At 38.1% G+C, this 24,089-nt stretch overlaps 1 long non-coding RNA gene across 1 annotated transcript in view; it reads right to left on the bottom strand.

Moving 5' to 3' along the window:
- LOC128314066 (uncharacterized) overlaps nt 1-24,089 on the bottom strand; it is a 158,769-nt gene that overhangs the window by 45,036 nt on the left and 89,644 nt on the right. The window lies entirely within an intron of this gene.

Genomic DNA, 24,089 nt, shown 5'->3' with positions numbered 1-24,089 from the left:
GCTGCCCTCTCTTACCTTCGGTGCACAGCCCACCCTCTTCTAGTAGTACATTATACAGAGCCTGAAATAGATGTAGAAACACATTAAGTACTCAGTAAACAATTAAAAATATTTAACTTAATTTTAGATCTTATTTTGTGATGTGTACAGTGCTAAGCCTTTTAAATATTTATTGCATGTAATCAGTGTTATACTGGAAAATGCCTCTCAGGGAAGAAAAGGGCCTGATTTATAGCCTTTGCTGATCTCCATGGCAAAAATACTCCAACCATGAGATCATGACCTGAGCTGAAATCAGGAGTTGGATGCTCAACCGACTGAGCCACCCAGGTGCCCTAGAGTCTGTATTTCTTTTTTTTTTTTAAGTTTATTTATTACTTTTGAGAGAGAGAGAGAGAGAGACAGAGTGTGAGTGAGGGAGGGATAGAGAGAGACACACACACACACAGAATCCAAAGCTGGCTCCAGGCTCTGAGCTGTCAGCACAGAGCTTGAAGTGGGGCTCAAACTCATAGACTGCGAGATCGTGACCTAAGCCAAAGTCGGATGCTCAGCTGACTGAGCCACCCAGGCGCCCCATAGAGTCTGCATTTCTTTTTTTTTTTTTTAATTTTTTTTTCAACGTTTTTATTTATTTTTGGGACAGAGAGAGACAGAGCATGAACGGGGGAGGGGCAGAGAGAGAGGGAGACACAGAATCGGAAACAGGCTCCAGGCTCCGAGCCATCAGCCCAGAGCCTGACGCAGGGCTCGAACTCACGGACCGTGAGATCGTGACCTGGCTGAAGTCGGACGCTTAACCGACTGCGCCACCCAGGCGCCCCTAGAGTCTGCATTTCTAACAAGTTTCCAGGGGTGCACTGATGCTCTTTGTCTGGGGACCCCACTTTGAGAACCACTGCTCTAGGGTTTTCTTACAGATAGTCATGTACTGTATTCACAGCATGACTTCCGTCTATCACTGCCTCTCCTCCCACTTACTTTAGTTACATAATCGATAGCCCATCTTCATACCAAGTAACCATAAAGGAGATTAAAATAAACTATGTAAGCTATTTGCACACCAAAAAAAGCAAAAGCTGCAATCACATAGAGTTTTTCAAGTTAATGGTAAATTTCAAAAGTCTTAATGATAATAACATCCTTCTTCTTCTTCTTCTTCTTCTTCTTCTTCTTCTTCTTCTTCTTCTTTTTTTTCTCCAGACAAAACCTTGGATGCTCTGTTCAGCCCTATATTCTTCCTAGACATCAGCACATCCGGGAGATGGTTTATGCGAACTAATGTCCAAAAATAGTGACTTTCGTAATTAGCCTAAATAACCCAAATACCTCTAACTTTCTTCCAGATTTGTTCCTTGTAATGTGACCTAAACCCTTGCTGCTTCTATTTTCAGCATATTTTAATCTCTAACAAGAACAGTTACCTCTCCGTGTAAAAAACCAGCACCTATGTGATTGGCTTTGAGCAGAAAGCCACATGCTATAAGCACAGACCCATGGCATTTAAGCAAAGCACCCTCAACAAACAAGGAAGCTGAGACCTGACACCTGTTTAATTTCTAAAGGATCATTAAGGTTTGGAACAACACTGTCTATCATTTAAACCATATGTATTGTTTTTTTCTCCCTTCAGTCTATGTCTGTATTCCTTCTTTGTAGCCCTTTCTTTGCCTTCTTGGCCACATCTGCCAATGAGCAGGCTGAGTTACTCAGGCAGTTAGGTTGGGATGTCTCTGCAGGACAGGGAGGCAAGACCCAAAATGGGACATAGTGTCACATCCACCCTAAATAGACACTTACAAATAAATTTAAGACACCTTTTCCAGCTACTCAATTTCTGGACACCATACACTAGTTAGATACTATCCACAACTGTAACTTTACTAAAATGTTTAAATTCTCCACTAAGTACCTTTCTGCCCCTTTTCAAGGGGGGAAACCCCTAAAAGGATAATTTTAAAGATAAACCACATTTTCTGGTAGTGGACCATTGTCCACTATCAGATTGTGTATTTTGCAGTATTTCTCAAGCTTTCTGGTTTGCTCCCTGGTTTCCACAATGCACTGCAGGCCTCCTTGATCGTATCCTGCACATTTGTTCTCCTTCTGTTATTGCTTGTGCTGAGGCAAATGTCCTCACTGATTCAGCCTGCATTGATGGCCATGCCTTGTTTACACAGACCAAAGCCACAGTGATCATATAACACCTGACAGGTCTTCCCTAAAACACACATAAAAGTTGGAGTCCCTCAGGACACAAATCTGATGAAATTGCCATCACTATGAACTAAATTCGTATTACCAGCCCCTGATGTCAACAAGACCAATGTGAAAGTTAATGCAGTTTAATCCAATTTGACTCATTCATTTTGCTGATATTTTCACAGATTTTGGTCCAGAAATATTTCACGTGCACAGTTTTAATCCTACAGTTTTCAAGCTAAATCATTTTTAACAAAAATCCATTTCTTTCCAATGCAGCATGTTTAAGCATCACTTACTTTGTGAATGAAAATATATATGATTTACTAACTAAAAATCATACCATATTTTATGCTTTTTGTGTGCTTTTAATTGCAAATAATAGAGAACTCTGATTGTCTCAGATCAGGGAAGTCTATTATAAATCTTCTTGTCCAAATAAGGAAACAAGGATCTCAGAAACACAGGTAGGACACAAGGGGATCCAGAAAAATCAAGTTCTGGAAACACAGAAGAACAAGATATCAGCCAGCCCTTATGGGACTGGACACGTAGGCCATTTAGTATACAGGTGGCTCCTCGATCCATATAATTGTGTGGCCCTCCCCACAGCTGGCTACATAATTTGCAGCAGCAAACTGAAAATGTGGAGTCTTTAGATCAGAAAGCAGGTAAAAAGTGCTATTATAAGTCCTAAGATATAAAGCTTTTTACTGTCTTTTGCTGTCTCTCTCTCAACTTGTTATGATTTAAAAAAAAATTATTTAGCATCATTCTAAGTAAAGTTAACATTTTAGATTATCAGCATGGTTTTTACTGTTCATCTTTATATGCTGTGATGTCCGTTTTAATTACAAAAACAAGAGTATTTAACTCATAGTGGAACCCCCAAAATGGTACAATGCCTATTGTATGGTCAAATGTATTGCATTTTTACCAGAGCAATGAAAATGCTGCACAAAACTAACTCAGTTGATTTTATTTTATTTCCTCATTTGTGCACATTCTACCAACACCCTCTACCTTCAGCTTCCTGATGAGCAGGGAAGGAATCAAAGACAAATGACTGGGTTGCCCTAGATCTCCTTTCCTTTCACACCTTCATTTTCAGTGGAAGAGGTTGACCAACTACGGGGAAATAATATGAATAAGAAGGAATATGATAGGGTTCCCCAGTCACTTGTGTTTTTTAAAACACATTGCATGCTTTGCCTTTTCAGAACAGGTTCTGGTTCTGATGCAAAGTGTGGCCCTTTGGGGGTATAAGTGCCCTGCTTACTCACCTTAAACACACTGCCTTCCCTTTTACTTGCTCTGAGTCTCTGCACTCACATCACAGTTCCACAGGATTCTGTGCTCCAAGGACACTATGAACATTATATATAATGGGGCCAGAAGAGTGGCAGACATGCCTATTACAGCTATCTCAAATTAATAAAAATTTCAAGACAGAGACAGCAGAAGATTAAATCAAGTGCTGGGCTGTGTTCATGGTCGCATATTCATGAAGCTGGCTCTGGTCCCCTCACTAGTGGGAAACATGGTGGCTCTTGTTCACCATGTGGTCTAGCCGTGTCTGCTCCTACTTCTCTTGTTGCTGCCACCAACTACCTCACCCTCTATTTGTGTCTTTCACATAGTTCCAACTTCAACTTATTTGTAGGCTTTCATGGCTCCTTCTCTATTTCTTCTAACTTCTTCTCCTGATGCCAACTGACCCATTCTCTCCACATTGCCACCTAAACTACTGAAAGAGAGACACTCAGATGGTCCTTTTCTGGATGGGGCAGAGGGGTTGGAGTAGGAGAGGTGGAAGTGGGGAGGGGAAGAGGAGAGAAATGAAGGCCCTTGAGTTGAGTTCAGGAACCTGAAATTATTTCCTTTGTCCTCAGATAATGACTTTTCCATCCCTAAGTGAATGACTACAGAAAACTGAAATGACAATGGGTCATTGAAAAGAGAAATACAGTTTCATAGACACATTACAGCTAAAAATCTGATGGTTGTTCAAAGATTTATTAAAAAGATTTGTGTGCATATTTTCTAGTTTCATGATACATAGAATACCATGAGTTTTTTTGTTGTTGTTGTTATGGATAAAACCCACTATATAGATTTTGCCTATATGATTAATTTTACTAAAGAAATATTATCTGCACGTTAATATTTCTGCTGGGTTCAATTAATAATTTTCAGAGTTTTTTCCTCCCACTGACTTCAGGAGGCAAGAAGTTCTATCTTCAGGAATGTGTAGGAGCAAAAATGCAAAATGTCAACTAAGCATTGGTTTTGTTTTATTATTTGTTTATTTTTATTTTTGGTTTGCAGTAATGGATAACGTCATTCAAGGCAATCCATGCATGATTATGCAATGCTATTTTCTTTGTGAATTCATTTCTTAATACAAATACCATGTCTGACCATGGCAGAAGTCCATAGTGTTTCTTTTTTGGGACCATGCTTGGGAATGTTGGTTGACTGTCAGTCAGTTCCTTGCATGACTATTTCTATCCAATTAACAATTATGAAAATAAACCCAATACTATGGAATTCTTATCTTGACTGTAATGTTGATTTTATCTGCCTTCTCCCCCACCACATTTTAAAAACATAAATGCAGTCTGTTGATGTAGAAATAGAGAATGGAACAGAGCAGAATGGAAAATACCAGCTTATGGGGGCACCTGGGTGGCTCAGTTGGTTGAGCCTCCAACTTCCGCTCAGGTCATAATCTCATGGTTTGCAGTTCATGGCTTTGAGCCCCAGGTCAGGCTCTGTGCTGACAGCTCGGATCCTGGATCCTGCTTCAGATTGTGTCTCTTTCTCTCTCTGCACCTCCCCCGACCCCCCACTCATGCTCTGTCTCTCTCTCTGTCTCTCCCTCTCTCTCCCCAAAATGAATAAACATTTAAAAAAAGAAAATACCAACTGACGTATTTACTTAATTAAAATTAATTAAATTACATTAACTAATTGAACTTAGATATATAAAATTAAACAAGTGGATGAAAGTAGGGAAAAAAACCAAAAATTATAGATTGATACCATTTCAAAGTTTCTGAAGAACAGTAAAGCATTCCCTAGACTAAATAGTACCAACGTTTCTTCATTTTTTTTTTTTTTTAGAATAGAATACTTTTAAGGGAGTTATGGTGTGTCCTGTATGGGGTCACCTGAGAGTGACAGACATTGAAAGAAAATTCAATGAAGGAAAGTTGGCAAAGAGCAGTAAACGATCTGTGTAGCAGTTCAGGGGTGAGAGTGTGGTTATGTCCCAGCATGGTGGAGGGGAACCCTTCGTTACACAGTGTGCTCCAAAACAGGTGCCAAACTGCTGATAAGAAGCTACTCTGGCATTGGCCCAAGTGGGGACCAAGAAATATTTGGAAACACCAACCATTTCTTGAAGTCATCTATAAGGTTGCCTTGCATAGAAATCATTACAGTCAGGTGTATTTTCAGATCCATTCAACTTTCCTAGACTGTTCTTTCTCATAACCATTATTTAAATCTTGTTATTGAATATCATAAACTATCATATAAAGCACTAATATGTTATATATTGAGATAGATTCTGGGAACTTAAAAGTCTGGAGTAGGAAGGAGACTTACTTTTTACTGTTTGCCCTTTGACATACTTTGATTTTTATCTTATGTACATTTTTATTTTTAAATTTAAAAAAAGGAAGAGGGGCACCTGGGTGGCTCAGTAAGTTAAGCGCTGACTCTTTATGATCTCATCGTTGTGGGATCAAGCCCTGTGTCAGGCTCTGCTATGAGCACAGAGCCTGCTTGGTCTCTGGCCTTCTTCTTCTGCTGTTTCTCTCTCACTCTCTCTAAATAAATAAACATTTTTTAAAAGGAAGAATATGGATGGAGGTCCCTGCAGTATACCTCCTGTGGATGATAGAAATGTAGCAAAATTTGTACAATTAAATATTAGTATGTAATATATGCACAATTTGTTAAATCTACCTCGTTGCTATAGAAATGGGTGTAATATAAATGCTCAGATGCATACTAGATTTACCTATTGAACAATGCAGTGATATTGTAGACTTAAGCACAAATAACAGAAATTTCAATATTTCTGTTGAAATGGTTATGCAAATCTATATTTGCCAAAGGAATCATGGAAAATGATAAATCTGTGCTCGCTTTTGGGGAAAAAAAGGACACAGGGAGTTTTCTAAAAAATCATTTCCAGTTGAATAAAGTTGACATTTCAGATAGGAGCTTTTTCATGGAATGTAATTACAACGACCATCCTCATTATAATGCACTAACACACTGTAGTTATTTCATACAAAGAGGAGAAAAGATGTTCTTAGAGCTTTTACCAATTATATTTTCTTCTTGAAAAGAATAAGAGAACTTGTCTGTTTTTTTCTCCTAAAGAACAAGATTGCCTTTATTGAAGAACAAGAGGTGGTTAAGGAATTTTTATACCTGAACACGAGCAAGGAAGTATGTTCAAAATTCATGGCCTCACTGTCATATAGGTAAAAAATTATTTATTTATTTATTTATTTATTTATTTATTTATTTATAGCATGGAGCCCAAAGCAGGGCTTGAACTCATGACCCTGAGATCAAGATGTGAGCTGAGATCAAGAGGCAGATGCTTAACTGATTGAGTCACCCAGGCACCCCCAGGTAAAATGTTAAAATTGACAACACAATACTATATGCTACTTATGAATGATATGTAATATCATTATGTGATATGTAATAAAAATAGGCAAAATATGGATTGGTGACACTGCAAAGTCAAGAAAATGGTTGCCTCAGGAGAGGTTTGAGAAAGGAGGGTAGAAAGGGAAAAACAGGGAACTTTAACTTTGTCTGTAATAATAATTTGTTTTTAAATAAATTAAATCGATAAAATTGAAATTTCATTATTGATTTTTTAATGTTAAAAAAAAAGAAATAGAATGGAAGCAAATATAAAATGCCAGTATTTGTTCATTTGGGAGGTTGGCTTATGAGACTTTGTTATATTATCTATTATACTTTTCAAAAACGTTTCATGAAAAAAACTACAAGCAAAACAAAAAATAGATTTGCTCTATCTACAAAAATTGTAGAAATGCACCCTTACTATTATCAATTATTAGAACAAATAGTGAATGTAATAATTTGAGTATTTCTAAACACTGGTCAGTTTTTTGGTTTTTTTTAAAGTTTATTTATTTATTTTGAGAGACAGCACACACGATTGGGAGAGGGACAGAGAGAGAGAGAGACAAAGAATCAAAAGCAGGCTACACGCTGTCAGTGCAGAGCCCCCTGTGGGGCTTAATCCCATGAATGGTGAGATCATGACCTGAGCCAAAACCAACAGTCAGATGCTTAACCAGCTGAGCAACCCAGGTGCCCCTAAACAATGTTCAGGCTTTATTTTGATCAGTTGGAAGTTTCAAGGGAATAAACAAAAGAAACCAAAGACAAATAAAAGCAACAAGTAAAAAATATTAAATAAAAATATATACTGTATTTTTTTTAATGAAACCATATATGGTTCAATGTATCATTATTTTACATACCACTAAGGGGACAAGGTGGAGGTGAATATGGCTGTTAGATGTCATCAATCCAAAGATGAATCCAGATTCCAAACATGTTCAAATGTAAATCAAAATAAAACAAAAACAAAGTGTATCTTAGAATTGGTAAAATTCAATAAACTGGTGTTCTAGATCTTGTATCTCAAATTACCCAACAAAGAATGCATGGGATTTTTACTGGAAAAAATTTATTAAAGCTAGTTTAAGCTCTTTAATGAAAGAAGACCTAAATAAATGGAGAGATACACTATTTTTGTGATTGGGATGACTTAATATTTTAAAGACTCCACTACTGCTCATATTAACCTATAAATTTAATGCAATTATGATCAAAATTCCAGAGAAGGTTTTTAAGGAGCTTGAAAAACTTATTCTAAAATTTATATGGAAAAATAAAGTCTAAGACAAATATGGAAAAGAAGGGATAGGAAGCCTGATATATTCAGACACAAATATCAGAAAACTCTACTATCAGGGATTAACAGACAGAACGATTTGACTTATGTATCAAGCCCAGAGGGAGTCTGGGATTAATACTGACAGCTAAACAGCTAAGGGACCAGGCTCTTTCAGTTTTTCTGTCCTGCCATTCTTAATATGTAGACCTTTGTCCCCACACTTGTCACCTCAGACCTTTGTTCCTCTAGGCCTCATATCTACATTCTAGGCAAGAAAAGAGGGAAATGAGATGAATGGCTTTCTCATGGTACTCCTTTCTACTTGGGAAAGGATACTATCCTTAGGAAATTTTGTTCCATCTCATTATTCATATCTGTACCACATGCCCAATCCTTGCTGCAAGAGAGGCTGAGAAAACAAATATTTTTGGCTAGAAATGCTGCTATTCCAAACAAAATTGGAGTTCTGTTTGTAAAAAGGAAATGCAGAATGGATATTGGATAGGTAATTAGGAGGGTCTGCTTTGACGGATGACTTGCTCTTCTGGTAATAAACAAGCAACTAAACCATCAGTGTACTTCTGGCACATGAGATAGAACAGGATAAGAAAGGATAGTATGAGATGGAATGGGATGGGATGGAATAGAACAGAACAGAATAGAGTAGAATAGAATAGAATACAATACAATACAATACTCAAAATAGACCCATGTATATATGGGGACTTATTATTTGATAGAGGTGGTTCCACAAACCAGCAGGAAAAAAATGGATTGTTTAATAGATGGTATTTGGAAAACTGGTTCACTGTACAGAGAAAAATGAAGTTGGAACTTTAGGTTACCCCATATATAAAGATGACTTCCAAATAGATGAAAGACCTATGTGTAAAAGGTAAAGCTACAAAGTGAATAGCAGAATATGTAGAAGTGGGGAAGGACTCCTTAAGATCCCATGAGACTATGAAAAATAGATATGGGTACATGAATATTAAGGATTTTTATTCAATGAAAGACAAAATAGATAAGATTTATAGTTGGTTGATCATTTGGGAGAATATATTTGCAATGTTAAAAAGTGACAAGGGATTAATATTTAACAGTACTGTCCCTTAGAACTTTCTGTAATCAAGGAAATGTTCAGTGTCTGTGCTCTCCAGTAAGGTTGACACTACCCACATTGAGCTACTGGACACTTGAAATGGGGATAACGTAACTGAGAACTGAGTTTTTAATTTTTAAATTAAAAATTTTTTTAATGTTTATTTTTTGAGAGGGAGAGAGACAGAGAGTGAGCAGGGGAGGGGCAGAGAGAAAGAGGGAGACATAGACTCTGAAGCAGGCTCCAGGCTCTGAGCTGTTGTTGTGGAGCTCGAACTCATGAACTGTGAGATCATGACCTGAGCTGAAGTCAGACACTTAACCGACAAAGCCACCGAGACACCCCTTAATTTTGAAGTTTTAATTAATTTAAATTTAAATAGCCACATGTGGCTAGTGGCTACCTACTTGGACAGTGCTAGACCTAGAATGTTCAAAGAACTCTAGCAAATCAACAAAAGAAATACAAGATTGTCCAATAGAAAAATATAAATAAGTTGATAGAATGGGAAGCCCAAACAGATAGCAATTACATGAAAAGATCCAAAATCACAAATAATTGGAAAAATGCAAACTAACATCATAACATAGTATTGCTAAAAAGGTAGAAAGTCACAGAATACCAAGGTTGGTGAGGATGTGGGGAAAAGCAACCCTCATTTACTGCTGAATGTTGGGATAGACTGATGGCCATTTTGGAAAACAGTCTGGTGAAATTAAGGATGCATATATCAAATAACCAATCAATTCTTCTCATTTTCTGTAGAACAGCTCACACTGTCATCAAGAAGGTGCATGATTGGGACACCTGGGTGATTCAGTCGTTTAAGCATTCAACTCTTGATTTCAACTCAAGTCATGATCCCAGGGTCATGGGATTGAGCCCTGTGTCCAGCTCCATGCTGACCATGGAGCCTGCTTAAGATTCTCTCTCTATATCCCTCTGCCCCTTTCCCCTACTTGGTGCTCTCTCTCTCTCAAATAAAAAAAAAAAAAGGAAAAAGAAAAAAACATAAGAAGTTGCATGATCAGAGACATCCATCATGATGTTGTTTATGACGGTAGAGATTTAGAGGCTGTATAAGTTCATGATGGTGGAAATGAAGAATTAGAATGCAGGGGAGACATACTATGGAATACTCTGCTATAGTCAGAAATAATGAACCAGAACTGCATACAGCAACAGAGACAGGGCTTAAAAACCTAGTGTTTGGTGGAAAAGGCAAGCAACAAATTGAAATGTGTAGCATAATCTTATTAATGTATGTTTTCAACATCAACTGACACAGAAGCAGCATTGCATTTTTCAAGATGCTCAGATATCCAAGGACACATTCCACGCATATTACTCTTGGTAGCTATGAAGGGGAAGGGTGGAAGGATAGCAGAGAGCAGGAATGAAGGAGTAAAAAGAGAGAGGGCTGCTACAAAAAGACTGATAATAGTGTGCCGTAAATGAGAGAATATGATTAACTTAACTCTGCACCCAAAGAAGAGGGGAGCAAAATATAACCTGGTACCTGAATTTCCTGGATCTAATCATTATCAATGGCTTTCTTCATACTGTGCATATTTTTATGAGCTAAATAGAAGCATACTTTGTGTTCTATTGCCTCTTTTATGTCAGTGCTTGCTTTAAACACAAGCGTGCTTATAATTCATTATATTGGGCTCTACTGGTTTATGTGAATTCCACCAGCTGCTGTTGCTTTTGTACAACAGAATATTTTATGTTCCACTCCAGTATTTCCCTAAAGAACATAATGCTTTGTGAAACCTCTATTGCTGAAAATATGTAAATACTGAATTGAAACTATAAGAACTGAAGAGCTAAAGGGTCCAGAAGAACAGTGCAGGTGACAATTCACAGGCACTCGCGGTGGCTGCTCTGGGTGCAGGTTTAGATACTATTCTTTCAGACAAGGTTCTCAGCCGAGTGTATTAGATAATCCTCTGAACCTGAAATGATTTGCATAATCATGTGGCTGGACCTGGGATTTGATTCCTATGGCAACTTCGAAGCTTTTTCAGATTCTCTTGTCTTTCTTTCTTTATCTTTCTTTCTCTTCCTTCCTTCCTTCCTTCCTTTCATTCTTTTTCTCTCTCTTTTAGAATTTTTCAGGAAACGATTTGTAGGATTTTTTTTCTTTATGCAGAAGATGATCTTGTAAATCTGCCACAAATTGAAAAGTGTTCAGAGCTGCAAAAGAAAATAATTGCATGCTATTGTGTTTTACTGCACATTCCCTAGGGCATTATCATGACCTCTTTGTAAATTGGTTTACCTTCTTGTTTTTATTTTACTGATTTCTTAAATAAATTAGTGACCTCCCCCCAAATAACATGTGACACTTCAACTTCAAAGTATATCATTAAAATAATGGAAATTAATGTTTATATGGATTTCCAAACTGTAGCCAGAAAAGCAGTTTCTTCATCAATGTTTATAAAGCTTTCCCCTTCTGCAAAATAAGTATGCCTCTTGAATACTGGTAAATGATACATTGGCAGAAGTTTTAGGTATGCAAATTTATTTTCACGAACTCCCATTAATACCAGTTATCACCCCACTTCCAAAAAAATCCAGTGAAATTTAGCACATATCTGACTTAGGCTATTAAGGATAGAGCCTCAGCAATTAATCAATTTAAAAATTAAAAACAAAAACACGGATACGTTTTCTTTTTTTTTAATTTTTTTTTTAATGTTTATTCATTTTTGAAAGAGAGAGACAGAGCACAAGCAGGGGTGGGTGGAGAGAGAGGGACACAGAATCCGAAGCACGCTCCAGGCTCTGAGCTGTCAGCACAGAGCTTGACGCGGGGCTCAAACTCATGAACCATGAGATCATGACCTGAGCTGAAGTTGGACGCTCAACTGACTGAGCCACCCAGGCACCCCAAACAAATACAGTTTCTTAAATGACAACATTAGTTCGCATCTCCCAAGCCAGGGAAAGAAAAAAAAATTGTTGCAGAGAATCCAATATCACTGAGCTTTGAAATATTTCTAAAAAAATGTTTTTGCTGCTACAGCCTTGCTAACTTTAGTTTAAATATAAGTTACTACAGCTTGCATGGAAGGAGGATCTTTGTGGGGTTTATATATATATTTTTTATATCTTTGTTTAGTTCTTTTTTTTTTGTCGTTGATTCATTCGTGTCCTCAAGCACATAGTTTTGATATGATGAGATGAACATTTCAGAAACATCATTCTGCCTGCAGAATGAGCATGGAGAACTAAATCTGTCGGGTATCCCAACAAAAGATGAACTACAGTAATGCAGTAAGAATAGAAAAAGAGGATTTATGTAAAAGGTAACTTCACAAGATAGCTGGTTGAGTAGCTGTTGGGAGATATGCGAGTGGGGGTTGGGGAGAGCAGCGGACACCAGCCCCTTACTTGAATTTTATTCATGGTGAGCAGTTCTATGAGGGACTACTATATTAGTCAGATTCACTGATACTAGTTGCTGTTACAATTCCAAATCTCAGTGACTAAGCACAATAAGTATTTATTTCTCTCTCATCTCACAGTCCAAAGCTGACAGGTTCTGCTCCACACGGTCTTTCAGGGATCTAGGCTGACAGAAGCTCTACTATCTTCAATTCCTGGTTGCTCTCAGGTCCAGACAAGGGATGACAGATTGCAAAGAAAGCATGTTTGCTCTCAACTGCCTCAGGCCAAACAAAACACTTTGGGTCCACTCACAGCTCACTGCACAGAACTCAATCACCCCCATCTAACTGTGGGGGAGGCTGGAAAATGAGGATAGGCTATGTGCCCATGAGTAAAATGAAACAGGCTTAAGGAACACACTGAACCATCTGTGCTATAGTTGCCAACCAAAACTGACTTAATTTCCAGAATCTGAGCTCCATATTGATAGGTGCAAATCTAATACTGAAACATTTATGTTCACCATTTTGCTCCAAAGGTTGAGCAATCATTTGGAGATTCCATGTTTACACAATTATGTGTTTTCACTTACATCTAAGAAAGTCTAGTCCCACTGTAAAGGCTATGCAATCACCAGTGTTAAACCGCCCGAATAATTCTGCCACCACTTTAATTTTCTGGGAAAATAGATTTTGACTGTACATATATAACTCCATGTTTTTCCTTTCAGCAAAATATCTATCATCTCAACTAAGATGACCATATTATTACCTAATACTATTTAACAATCACGCCAAAACTTAGTGGCTTAAAATAAAAACAATCTTTTGTTGTCTCTCATGGTTCAAGAGGGTCAGGAATTCAGACAGGGCACAGTGGGAAGCATGATGGTTGTATATAGGACCTCAGCTGGAAGACTACAAGTCTTAGGAGTAGAGTCAATCTGAAGGCTTGTTTGCTCACATGTCTGGAAGTTGATGTTGACTGTCAGCTGGAACTCTCAGTTCCCCTTTCATGAGCCCCTTCATGTGGGCTGGTTTGAGTTTCTACACAGCAGAGAATCTGGGTTCCAAGGGCAAGTGTCCTGAGAGAGCCAGACAGAAGCTGTATCCTTTTTATGGCCCAGTTTCAGATGCCAAATGTTATCTCTGCCATCACTCCCCACTGATCAGGGCTATACAAGCCCCATCTGGACTCAAGGAAAGAGTGTCTAGATTCCATCTCTTGTGGGGAGGAGTGTTAGCTACATCTCTCAAAGAATATGGGAGATAGGCTAAATACATTTTATTATCGCATCACAATGATCAACTCATTTTAACTTGGAAAGGAAGCTCAAATCCCCAGACAGGTTTGGTGCTCAACATTCTTTCTTAACTAGTGTGCTTGCATGGGTCACTCTTCAAAAATAAGTAAATGAAATGAATGACTAAATCTTCAGTCGTCTCTAAGTTTTCAATGAAAAGATCTCTTCTTACTCAAGGTTACTAGCTCTTTGAAGATAATTACCAGAAAATGAAACAGAGATAAACCAATAACATAAAGGTAACTGTTATGGCTAATTAATTAGGACTCTTTGGGTTGCAAGTGACAGAAATGAACTAGTTTAAGTAGACAAGAATTCATTGTCTCATGAATCTGAAAAGTCCAGGGCTTCATATGGATTCAATAATAGCCGGGTTCAGGAACTCAAAGGATGTTATAAGGTCTTTGTCTCTTCCCACTCTTTTCTCTGCACTGGTTTACTCCCACGGAGGCTTCTTTCTTGTGGTGACAAAGATGAGTTCCCAGTATCTTCAGACTCAGTCTCTAGTTCTTGTGATATTAGGACATAAGCTTCCCTTAAGCCTCCTCTTAGCATTCCTAATAATCTCTGAGAAAGATTTTGGACCTGTTTGGGTCAGATGGGGGAAACCACTGGACGAGTCACTCTTCTGGTGTGTTTCAGTCAGGATTCTCAAGAGAAACAGAACCAATAGGTATGGAGGTCAAGAAGTCCCATGTATTGCCGTCCACAAACTGAAGAACCAGGAAAGCTGATGGTGTAATTCAGTGTAAGTACAAAGGCCTGAGAAATGGGGGGCTAATGATATAAGTCCCTGTCTGAGTCCAAAATCCCAAAAACCTGGAGCTCTGATGTCCATGGGCAGGAGAAGATGAATGTCTCAGCTTAAGCAGAGAGAAACAGAGAACTTGCCTTTTTGATTTGGGCCCTTGATGGACTGGATGATGCCCACCCAAATTGGTGAAGATGATCTTCTTTACTTGGTCTTCCAATTTAAATGCTAATCTAGTCCAGAGACATCTTCACAGACATACCCAGAAATAATGTTTTATCAATTATCTGGCATCCCTTAGCCCAGTCAAATTGGCACATAAAATTAAGCATCATGAGTGGTTGGGAAAACTTGGCCAGCTGGAATCATACCCCAGTGAAAGTTGAGGGAAGGTCTTATGATAGCCCCATCAGGTGTCAGAGGAGTAGTTCCTGAGCAGAATAGAATGGCTGTGATACCAGATGGCAGGGGTAAGTAGTTGAGCTGCAAAAACAGCTGTGACCAAAGGTAGTATGTTTAATGTCTCCTCAAACATTAGTCTAGAATTTTAGTAGAGTTGAATGGGAAAAAGTCAACCTACTAAATCTTAAGTTGGGAGAACCAAATAACCAACCTCCTGTGTTCTTATGCTATCAAGTGGGATGACTGAAAAATTTCCACTTTGTAAATCTAGAATGTCACTTTTTTCATATCTATATGTTCATTGCTATTTTATCTTTGAAATGGAGTGGTTTAACCTCAGTCTTTAGCCTATCCTGGGGGTTTATAGGTCTCCTGTGGAAAGCTGTATTAAATCACAAAGGAAAAACTACCTTCCTTATCCTGTTGGAATATGATTTATGACTCCATGCTTCAGTGTTTTATTACTATATATCATAACTTTTATTAGTGCTTCCATTAATATTGCCAGTCATGAGTCATAAAATCAACTCTGGGTGTATCCACGGACTTTTATAAAGCTCTTTCTGAGTCACTAGTTTTTCTGTAAATCATGTAAAACATTTTTGTAAAAATGTGGAAATTCTCTTGGTTTTGGTTTAGCACTCACATTTTTTTAGAATAGAATCATAGCTGCTCAGAATTGTGGGACCTTTTAGAAGTCATTTGGTTTCATTCTGTGTTTCTCTATGAATGGAATGTAGGCAATCTGTACATTGAATAGAATGAAGGAATCTACTCTATAACGAAATGCTGCTGATAAACACATTACCTCACAACGTCCTAGTGGTTATTTTTGTTGTTTGTTTTTGTTTGCTTTTGAGACAAATTCTAATTATCAGAAATTTCTCCTAGTTCGTTTGTTTTCCTTTCAGCTGCACAGAACTAGTGTATGAATGATAGGTGCTTAATTCCTCATTTTTAGATTAGTGTGGGTTCCCTGGGGCTTCTTAAGGCTTCATATCCTCAGTTCTGTCCAACTTTATGTGGCATAGTTTCCATAGCCACCTCTATCTTGACCACTTGACTTTGGCCCTATTCCAGTTGTTACCGGGGGTAGTTGTTCATCATATCACAAATCTACTAGCCCCTCTGCTTTCTGGTCCTCGTTTATACAACTTATTCATCGCAGTATCACCAGAGACTGTTAAATTATTTCCTGCAGCCCAGATACCTTATTTCAAGGCATTTGCCTGACCAAGACAAACTATAGAAAGAAAGAAAGAAAGAAAGAAAGAAAGAAAGAAAGAAAGAAAGAAAGAAAGAGAGGGAGGGAGGGAGGGAGAGAGAGAGAAAGAAAGAAAGAAAGAAAGAAAGAAAGAAAGAAAGAAAGAAAGAAAGAAAGAAAATGAAAAAGGAAAAAGGAGAAAGGAAAAAGAAAAAAGATGAGATGAGTTTTATCTGGAATTTTCCCGGACAAATGGGAACATTTGGTTACCAATCTATGATTTGCAGCATCTTCTTTCTTCTGACTTAAAAAAAAAGTTGAGACTTTTCCTGGCTTTGATCATTTGATCATCTGGTCTTTTTCCCTTCTCCCTAAACCATCAAAGACTATAACAAAGTTTCATTGATCTCATCCACAGGTTCTGTTAGGATCCTTGGATGTAATTGTGGCAGGATAATATTTTGAGATGTTACCTAAGATTTTCCTTTCTGAGTTTCTTTTACTCTTTGCTCTTTATGCATTTAGTCAGTGCATTCATTGCCTCAGGGAAAGGTTATTACAGCAGAAAAGCAAAGAAAAGCCTTTTTAAATTTCTGAAGCTGTGGCTTTGGACATAAAAAAAATTCTAGGCCCAGAGGGAACTCAGGCCATAAAAATTAGGTGAGGAAAAATTATGTTATCTGTAGTCAAGGTCTGCTTTTCTCAATCCTGACACACCCCCTGCTTCCCTTCCTCTCCACCTGTGATTTATTGAACTACATAATTTTGTTCAGACTGGAGAAAGCGAGAGGAGAAACACACAAATAAGTTTGGAAATCCAAGAACAGAGGAGAATGTGGGCACCCCTGGGAAAGAGGCAGGCGTGAGTCTGTTTTTATGCCTGGAAGGAGAAGAAGGAGTGAAGTGTCTAAATGATATATCTAGGTGACCAAGGACAACCTCACAAATCCCTACTCTCCCCAGTGCAACTTGGGGAGTGGCAGAATGATTTCCCCTGAGCCTGAGAGTAGCATGGAAGTGGTGAAAGTCATGCTAACATGGAGACTTAAAACAGAAATTAATGAGTGCTAGAAAGGCAGCAAGAAAGGTCATACAGGAATTGTACTTCTTTCTGTGTGTTTCTCCAGCATGTCTTCTGAGGAAGTCATGGAGGTGTGCTGCTCAGATCTGCCTGAGGGACTTACCAGTCAGCTGGAAAGGGCACAATTAGCCAATGTGCTCCATCTACTTCACTCTTTAAGTTCTGCTCTGCTTCACTTATAAGGCCTCCTTTACAGGAGTGAATGACTGAGCATGGAGAGGGTGCCAGCCATTTCTTCCCTGAGTGGGTGTCCTCCTGGTCAGTCTTTGCTCCTGGCCAACTCATTATCTTAGCCAAGACTGTGAGACCTGCATCATCACGGTCTGGGGCTCTTCCTGATCCATACTGTTTGCTCCCCAATTCATCTCTAAATTTTGTTCTAGTTAACCCTCACTAAAACTTTGCCATTCTAACTCTGTCTCAGCATCTGTGTTGCACATTACCCAAATGACACAACTTTTCAGTAGCAAAGGCTTTAATTTGCTACCTGAGCTGAAGTCGGATGCTTAACCGACTGAGCCACTCAGGTGCCCCGTAGGTAAACTTTCTAATCAAACTTTTGATTGACAGATTTGATTGGATTTACAAGAGCATAAAAGCATTCCCGGCACATAGGACCTTGCATTTGAGAAACTTATCCATAGCTTGAAAATGGTTTATATTTCTTAAAGAAAAAATTTACCTGTGGCAGTAATCAATGTAGAAAACCTCATGACATCATTAATTTACAGTACTGAAACTAATGGCTGTCATTTGTTGAGTACTTACTATATGGCAGGAAATGTGCTAAGCATTTTACATACATCATCTCATTTAGTTCTACAGGCTGATGTCTAAACAATATTAATTCATGAATTAGTTAATTTGCTCTTAAGAGTTTCAGCTTTAGCCAGAAAGTACATTAGCACTTGAACTGGAAATTGCTATCCTGGCTATATAATGAATGTATTCATTCAAATGTTAATGTATAATGGTGGATCTTGGGAATAGAAATATTATTACTTATATAAGTACTTATTAGCTTAATCCAGTAAAATGTACACCAGAGGAGTAATTATGAACTTTCCAACTACATTATTTATTTAGAAAAGTACTGTTTCTAAAGACATTTTTAAATTGTAGCTTGGAAAATTATGATACGGTAAATTTGTGTTTGATTTATACCATTTCCACCCATGTATTTCTTTTAAAATCTGACCTCTTCCTTCACAAAATGAGGTATAAAAGCATTGTTTTTACATAGGGGAATATCAAGGTTGGGTAAAGTTGCCTAAGAGTGGAGTTAACACTATCAGATCCCAACTAGGGACCGTGACTATTTTGAATGTGTTTGGATTTTGTCAAATGGTTTTTCTGTGTCAGTTGATACCATCATATGATTTTTCTTCTTTAGCCTGCTTGATGTTGAACCAGCCTCACATATTAGAATAAATCCCACTTGATATGGTGTATACTTCATAGTATGTTCTTCTTTATATACATTGTTGGATTAGATTTGTTAATATCATGTTGAACTTTTATATCTAAGTTCATGAGAGGTATTGGTCTGTAGTTTTTTGTGTTTTTTTTTTAGTACTGTTTGTCTGGTTTTGGTATCAAAGTAATACTGGCCTTATAAAATGAGTTGGGAAGTATTCCCTGCTCCTCTATTTTTTTGAAGAGCTTGTATAAAACTGATGTTGACCTTTTAAAAATGTTTGGTTGAATTCTCCAGCGAAACAATCTGGGCCTGGAGATTCTTTTTTGTAAAGTCTTTTGATTTTTTTTTTTAAGTTTATTTATTTTGAGAGAGACAGAGACAGTGCAAGTGGGGGAGGGGCAAGGAGAGGGAGAAAGAGAGAGGATCCCAAGCAGGCTCCACGCTGCCAGCACAGAGCTGGATGCAGGGCTCAAACTCACAAAACCACAAGACCATGACCTAAGTGGAAATCAAGAGTAGGATGCTTAACTGACTGAACCACCCAGACGCCCCTCTATTTTGTAAACTTTTAAATTACACATTCCATTTCTATAGTGGGTAAAGGATGATGCAGATTATCTAGTTCATGCTGCTTGAGTTCTGGTATTTTATGGTTCTCCTTTCAGCTATTTTTTTTTTTTTTAGTATAGTTGACACATAATGTTTCAGGTGTACGACTTAGTAATTTGACAAGTTTGTAGATTATGCTGTATTCACAAGTGTAGCTACCATTTGTCCCATTACATTGCTATTACAATATCATTGACTATATTCTTCATGCTGTGCCTTTTAGCCCCGTGACTTATTCATTCTAAAACTGGAAGCTTGTGTCTCCCACTCCCCTCTTTTTGTGTTTTTTTTTAAAGGGAGAGAGGAAAACACTCAGTAAGGGGGCCACATATAATGTGAAGATCTGGGTAGTAATTTGATTTTATATTTACATTTATAGAATGTAAAGTATTTGATGCTCAGGATTCAACTTACTAAAATTTTTTTAAGTTTATTCATTTATTTTGAGAGAGAGAGCAAGCACGAGTGGGATAGGGGCAGAGAGAGAGGGAGAGAGAATTCCAAGTGGCCTCCACACTGTCAGCACAGAGCCTGATGAAGGGCTTGATCTCACAAACAGGGAGATCATGACCTGATCCAAGATCAAGAGTTGGACACTCAACCAACTGAACCACCTGGGTGCCCAGGAATTAACCTGTTAAATGGACTTGTTAATCATGAATCTAAACAACTGCTGAGCGCAATGTTGAGGGCTTTGTTTGTTTGCTTTTCTTTCTTCCACCCTAAATCTCTGATTTTCTGGGCCCTAGTTTTAAATTATTGAAAGTAAATGATACCATTTTGAAGACAGAAATTAAGTATTTCAAATAGGGGGTGCCTGGGTGGCTCAGTCAGTTAAGTGTCCGACTTTAGCTCTGGTCATGATCTCATGGTTCCATGAGTTCGAGCCCCGATCAGGCTCTGTGCTGACAGCTCAGAGCCTGGAGCTGCTTCAGATTCTGTGTCTCCTTCTCTCTCCGCCCCTCCCCCACTCATACTCTGTCTCTCAAAAATAAATAAACGTAAAAAAATTTTTGTTTAAGTATTTCAAATCGAAGAGACTTAATGTGAGGAATTGATTGCACAAATGACAGAAAACTAAAAGAACAAAAAGGCCATTGTGAGGTAGCCCAAAGATTAATACCTGCAAGAATTTTTCAGTCCCATCTGGGGCTGGAGAACAAAAGGGAAGACGTGATGCTATGAAACCCTTGGTGCAAGAAGGAGCACATGTAGCTGGTGCTCAGGGTTCTGAGGGGAGCCTCAGAGGGGCAAGATGCCTAAACACACTGGACACCTATTTGTCAAGTGATAACTATAGAACAAGAGGGGCAACTAATCAGTGACATAGTAGACCCATTTCAGGGAAGACTAATCAATAAAAGCCACTATTTAATGGACCTACGCCTGAAATAAGGTATTGCAGAAATCACAATAAAGGTATAGTTAGAGAAGAGATCATTCAGCTGGAAATTGAAAGTGAATGACTATGGCAACTCGTACTGAACATCAGGAAGCTATGAATGTAGCACAGGGCCTACCACATTTGTTGGATGGATAATTCAGTTTCCTTTGGGGACAATACCACAAACATGAACAGCAGGATAGTCATGCCTTCCAATGACAGTGAGCATTTAAGAAAATGCATATGCTCATTTTATAAACCTAGTACACAGGAATGTGTCCTTTTACTTCTTTGGGTTGTTTGGAAGAAACTCCTTTCTGTGGTCTTTATTTTAAAGAATGCAGTGGATAATTTAGTGCCTGCAGCAGTGATATTGCAAATTGTAGTAAATCAAATTCATGTCACTTAGAATGCTCTTGAGAAAAGTTAATCAGGAAAAAATATAAAATTTTCTTCCCATTATAGTAAAAAAAATTCATATTGTGCTTTATATGCTACTTAACAGGAAAAAGGGCAGTTGTTTACACTGAAGAGTAGTAAAAGGCATCTTTTACCTTGTTAAATTAAAGGTACTTGACCAAATTACCAAGTGTTCCCCCTTCTAAGACAAAATAGAGAATCTTCAATTTGAATGTGTTCAGTTTTCATCTTAAGAATCATCTTCTGGAAGCTCTGAGTGTACTTTACATTACACAGAACACCACTGTAACTTTCTCTTGAATTGAAATCAAGTGCTGCTATCTGCTGATTGGAAATTAAAAGTGCATTTACTATATCTTAAAAACACCCGTTAGTAACTCAATCCCTGTAGAAAACAGATTCCAAGGCAAGAATATTTTTCGTTTTGCCTACTGTAGTAAGACATAATAACCTTCCATGGTTTGGGACTTATGTGATTTTTCATTATAGAAATTATTATGCAATTGAATATTATTTATGAAAATATCCAAGTATCTATGAGCCTCCAAATTTTCTCACTGAAAATGGAACCAATCAACTGAGTGGCTGTTAAATGATTTGGAGAAAGAGAAATTTAATTCCATGGCCTGGAAATCCACCCTTTTGTCTTTTTAGTCCCAGGGCCTTTCTTAACACCTGGTATACAGTAGGCACTCAAAGTTATATTTCAATAGATAAACAATCATCAGTTAAATAGACTTTAATTTTTTTAAAAGGGTCTAGGTGCCTCAAACAACAATGAATAATATATAATAGAGGAGAACAGTAGAGATTTCAATCAAACAAAAGAAAATGGAGTAAGTGAAGAGATAAAACTCATTAGAATAAAAAATAAGTTTGGGGGTGCTAAAACAGCCATTGGTAAATCTATGGACTGGGTTTCACATGGACAGAGTAAAAGCACAACAAATCATAAAGACTTGTACAATCTAGCATGATGGGACTTTTAAATTTACTTTTTTTTTTTTTTTTACCATTTTGCATCTGGAGCTTCACCCTCAGTTGAGTCAAGTATTGAGAAGGCTACTATTAATGACCCTTAATTCAGACTTTTGCTTTATACTACAAACACTGCAAACCATATGATACTGCTTAAATAATTACAGTTGAACACTGAACATAGCTCTTGGCAGAAATACTCTTTTCTAGATAATTGCCCAAGAAACATGTTGGAGAAGTATACACTGGATATGAGGGAATCTGGAATCTGCAAAAGTCAGTTACCAGTTATTATTCCCCTCTTGGGAGTTCACTCACTCACTGCTCCTCCTGTACCTGCTGCTTCCTTCCCCTGCCGCCTGCTGGTCTTTGAGGTTGGCTACCACTGAAACTGCTCCCCTAGCACTGGCCCTGCTATAGTCAGACGTAGGATCGGCCTCTACTTGGAGTTTGGCCAACCTCATTCCTAGTACCATAATTTTAGGTTTCCTATCACATGCCAGCCCTTCCCATCTCACTTCATCCCTATAGTCAGAAAGAACAGGGAGATTGGCACTGGGTGACAGCCTGCAGCTGCAGTGATGGCACCCTCCAGGCAGAGAGAGCTCACTCAGCCTGGGGCAACAGCACATCTCATTTTGATGTGAGGCAGGCAGATGGGTGGCAAGACAACTGGAGGCATGCTGAAGTCATAATCCTTGACCGGTTCAGTCTGCATCTTAGAGAGAAGTACGACCTGCAGTGGCTTGGAAAGAATTCTAGACACAACTTACCCAATTATATTTTCACAATTGTTTGATTCTATTTCCAAACTCATAAAAAGCCAGTGCACTTACTATTTTGGCTCTTTAATTTAAAATAGACTCAAATGTAAGCATGTTGATGCTTTGGCTGTTTTGAAACATTCCTTTGAAGACAGTATGTCCAGGAGCTAATTTAGGCACAAGTTGTTTCTATAGGTTTACCCTTGTATATATTCACTCTTGCATAATTATACTACTGTAGAAAAGAACTCCAGGATAAGTTCCCAAGAATAATATTCCAAGCCATGCTATAAAACTAACATGAGAAAGAAACTACCACCACTTAATGGATGCAGGGTTTCCTTTTGGGGTGACGAGAATGTTTTAGAATTAGATAGAGGTAGTGGTTGCACAGCCTTGTGAATGTATTGAGTGCCAATGACCTGCACTGAAGGTGTTAGTTTTAGGTTGTGTGAATTTCACCTCTATAAGAAAAAGAGTTAAAAAAAAAAAAAAGGGAGGGGGGAGAAAAAAAATCTCTGTCACCAATGAGCACTAAAACCCGGAAACTCAAATTTACCGCAACATATGCCAACACCAGTACTGATGTCATTTCTGATTCAGGATATTGACCTTGCAACCATGATGCCCTCTCTGAAAGCAAGGTAGATATGCCCCAGGTCATGCCAGCAACATGGGAAACGTCACAGAACATCATCTTCATGTTGCAGATGTTTCTGTCAACACACAAGTTACTGTCTGTATTCTAGAAGCATGAATACAAAGATGAACTTTACAAATGGCATCACCTCCTTGCGTTAACCAGGACTTCTACTAGTTACATGTTCTGCTGGGTAAGATCCTTAAAACTCAAATTTCACCGGAGTTAACTAATGAGATTTGGATCTCAAGGTCATGGGTACACCCACCAAGTACTCTGGATATTAGGAATGGATCCCTCCTAGCCCGTCTTAATATTCTTAGAATCAGATTACCAGATCTATCTGGCTCCCCACTCATACTGCAACTCATTTAGTCTCTTCAGTTAGTCTTTTGGATACTGATAGCAGTTTATCCCACAGTCTCTAAACCTTTGCTGTTTGAAGTGTGGTCCATGGACCAGCAG

This window comes from Acinonyx jubatus, chromosome C1, assembly GCF_027475565.1.
Source record: "Acinonyx jubatus isolate Ajub_Pintada_27869175 chromosome C1, VMU_Ajub_asm_v1.0, whole genome shotgun sequence".
In the NCBI taxonomy this organism is placed as follows: domain Eukaryota; kingdom Metazoa; phylum Chordata; class Mammalia; order Carnivora; family Felidae; genus Acinonyx; species Acinonyx jubatus.
Note: the sequence above shows the minus strand (reverse complement) of the source record. Positions and strands in the feature narration are given on the sequence as shown.